Consider the following 3,367-nt stretch of genomic DNA (forward strand, 5'->3'; position numbering starts at 1 on the left):
CTTTTGCTCCTGCCTCAGTGCTTATGGGATCTCCTCTCCTACACTGGCCAACATGGTAAAACTCTGACCCTACTAAAAATACAAAAATTAGCCTGGCACCTGTAGTTCCAGCTACTCAGGATGCTGACGCAGGAGAATGGCTCGAACCTGGAGGCGGAGGTTGAAGTGAGCTGAGATTGCGCCACTGCACTCCAGACTGGGTGACACAGTGAGACTCTGGCTCAAAAATAAATAAATAAAAAAAACATCTTATGGCTGAGACCATTTACTCTCCCCAAATTCATTCTCTTCCTCTGTCTTAGTAACAGAACCCTACATTTATTCAAGATGTTAGCATACCCAGCTGGAAACTATTTCCCAGGCTCTGTTGCTACCAGGTATAGGAATGGGATTTAGTTCTTGTCAAAAGGACATGGATCCAAGTCTTCGGTAGGACTTCTGGAAGTATCTATAAAAGGTATTTTTTCTTTCTAGCTGTCTGGTTTCGGAATGTAATGGTTGGTGCTCCAGTAGCCATCTTGGGCCTTGAGAACAGAGGCCACGCTCTGTTCTCAGACAGACAAGAGAACTGGAAGGTGTCTTAATCCTCAGTGCTTTTGTGGATTTGTATTATCGGCTCTGGCTTCAAAATTATTTGAGCCATCATTTGACCCTTATCCCAACTGATACACATGCTTCATGGAGGTGATAGCCTTGGGATCATCCTTGAGGGATGAATAGGATTTAGATGGGCAGGAAGAGTAGGGAAACATCACAGGCAGGGGGATAAAATAAAAATAAAAACCATTAAATTTACAGAGTGCTTTACAGCTTATAGAGTGCATTCACATCTGCTATTTTATTTGTTCCTCATAATAACTGGGTATATTATATGCAAATTTTATCTTCATTTTACAGAATAGAATTGTGGAGTCCAAAGATGGACAAATGATTAAATGGGAAGGACATTGGATTTGTAGTCAGACAGTCTGGGTTTGAGGTTTTTATTGTGATGGACACACTTTAAGGTGGTTCCCATGATTCTTCTCCCGGAGTTTATGTTTTTATATAATCCTCTTCTCTTGCATGTAGGTAGACCTGTGAATTACTTCTAATCAGTAGACTATAGCAAAGGTGAGGAGATGCTGCTCTCACAACTTCATTATATTATATACCACTCCCGAGCCTCCTGCTCCCTCACCCGCTCCACTGTGTCCATTGCTGATTTTGAAGAACAATGCTGTCATAAATCTTACAGCTTCAAGGAACTTAATGCTGCCAAGAACCTTTTGAGAGGGAAAATGGATTCTTCTCCAGGCAAGCCTCCAGATGAGACCTTAGCCCAAGCCAGCACCTTGACTACAGCCTTGTGAGACTCTGAGGCAGAGAACCCAGCTAAACCATGTCCAGACTCCTGGCTTAGGCTGTGTGTTATTTTAAGTTATTCAGTTCATGGTAATTTGCTATGCAAAAATAGATAGCTAATAGACTATCTCCTAGTTGTGTGGCCTTGAGTTAATAGCATACCCACCTTGTTATGGCAGGGCGGTTAACTGTTCACCATAAAGTCATGCTTCCTCTTCCACAGAACTTACCACTGGGAAGCAGCCGCCCCATGAGAGCCTACATTTCACAATCCCCCTTGCATCTGGGTGGAGGCATTGACTGTTCTCGCCAATGAGACGTGAATGAAAGTCATTTGGGTCACTTCCAGCATGAGGTTGTTAAAAAGCAGGTGTGCTTTCTCCAGCCCTTCTGCCTGTCTGCCAGCTTGAGACAGGAGACTGTAAGGCTGTAAGGCCTGGTGGGACCACAGACAGAAGCAGCCAGGGCTCAATGACCTCACGGAGGAAAGTGCACGCTGACCAGGAACACCCTCAGTACACAGTCACATGAACGGGAAATAACCCTTGTGTTGAACGCTGACTGTTTTGTTTATTGTAGAAACTACTGTTTCCCTAATGTAGCGTTAATTTTCTTATCTATAAAATGGGGATAAAGTTGTTGTGACATGAATGAAACAATTTATTTGAAACACTTATCAAATTGTAAACTCTTTTTTTTTTCTCAAATTGTAAACTCTTATCCTAATATGAGATGTTAATAGTGTCTTCACAAAACCCCTGTGATGTAACTAGAGAAGGAATCATTCTTTCATTTTATAGGTGATAAAATTACATGAAATAGCTGTGTGGCTGGTTTAAGGTAACTCTGAATTAGTGACAGGGGTAGGACTATCCCTCTTGATTCCCTGCCTAATATTATTCCACACTTCCCTAACCTTACACAAGGGTTCTGGGGAGTGGAAGGTGTGCAGAGACAGGGGAGTTGCAGAAAGACACATTTCTTTAAACATGTGCAGATGAATGCAGTGATTTCAAAGGTGGCCTTGTGGGGTTGAACCAAAGCCTCTCTTTTCAGAGGCTGTAATGCTTAGTTGTCAGTACACGGAAGAGAAACATAGCTTCACCTTACATATGTTTTAGTTCAATTACAAGATTGATGTATGTTTACTTCGAGGTGATTGTTGAAATACCTTCCTTGTGTGTAATGGAATTTTCTCTTTTCGGTGACGCCAAAGACAGTTCATTTAGCTACATATGTTGCCAGTGAAATTTCCCACATGCTTCCATGAAACATTTGTCTTCTCCAGATGGCCTGTGTAAAGCCCAGTTGTTCTTCCAAATAAATTTATAGTTACAACAAATGTGTTATCTCTCTAGACTAGCTGAGAATTCTTTTTTGGAAAAAGAAATGGTCTCCTACAATTCAAAGAGGGTAAAGTGGGCATGAAACTCTGTTCTAAGGCTGAAATTTGGTAGGATCTGAGTTTTAAAAATTAATTGCTTTCATTACCCTCCACCCATAAAATCTGTGTGGTTTTATGTTCCCTTCAGAAAAGAATCCCAAACACAAGAATTCCCCTGAAGAGAGTCTCCACATTTTTAGTCTCTTGCTTTGCAGCCTTTTCCCCCCAATAATGCCTCACTTTTAAAGTTAAAAATTCAAACATTTAGTATTCAATATTTAATATGTGAAAAGAACACTTGTAACATATATACAAGTTAAGAATACTAATAAATTGGACACCTGTGGAACCACTGATCAACTCAAGAGCCAGAACAATAACAGAGCCTTTGTATTCATCTGCCAGTTCCTTACTTCTCCCATCATTTTCCTCCCACTAGGAACCACTGCCACCCTTTACTTTTTAAAACTATTATGAACTGATTATAACTATTTATAAAACGGTTTGAAAACCTTAGTGGGAGAATATGCAATGTGACTTCAGATTGGTATTAATAATAATCATCAACCTTATATTGAAGGCTTTCAAGTCTATGATTTTCTTTCTTCTTCTTCTTTTCTTTTTTTTTTTTTTTTTTTT

The sequence above is a fragment of the Cebus imitator genome, unplaced genomic scaffold (genome assembly GCF_001604975.1).
Source record: "Cebus imitator isolate Cc_AM_T3 unplaced genomic scaffold, Cebus_imitator-1.0 Scaffold64, whole genome shotgun sequence".
In the NCBI taxonomy this organism is placed as follows: Eukaryota; Metazoa; Chordata; class Mammalia; order Primates; family Cebidae; genus Cebus; species Cebus imitator.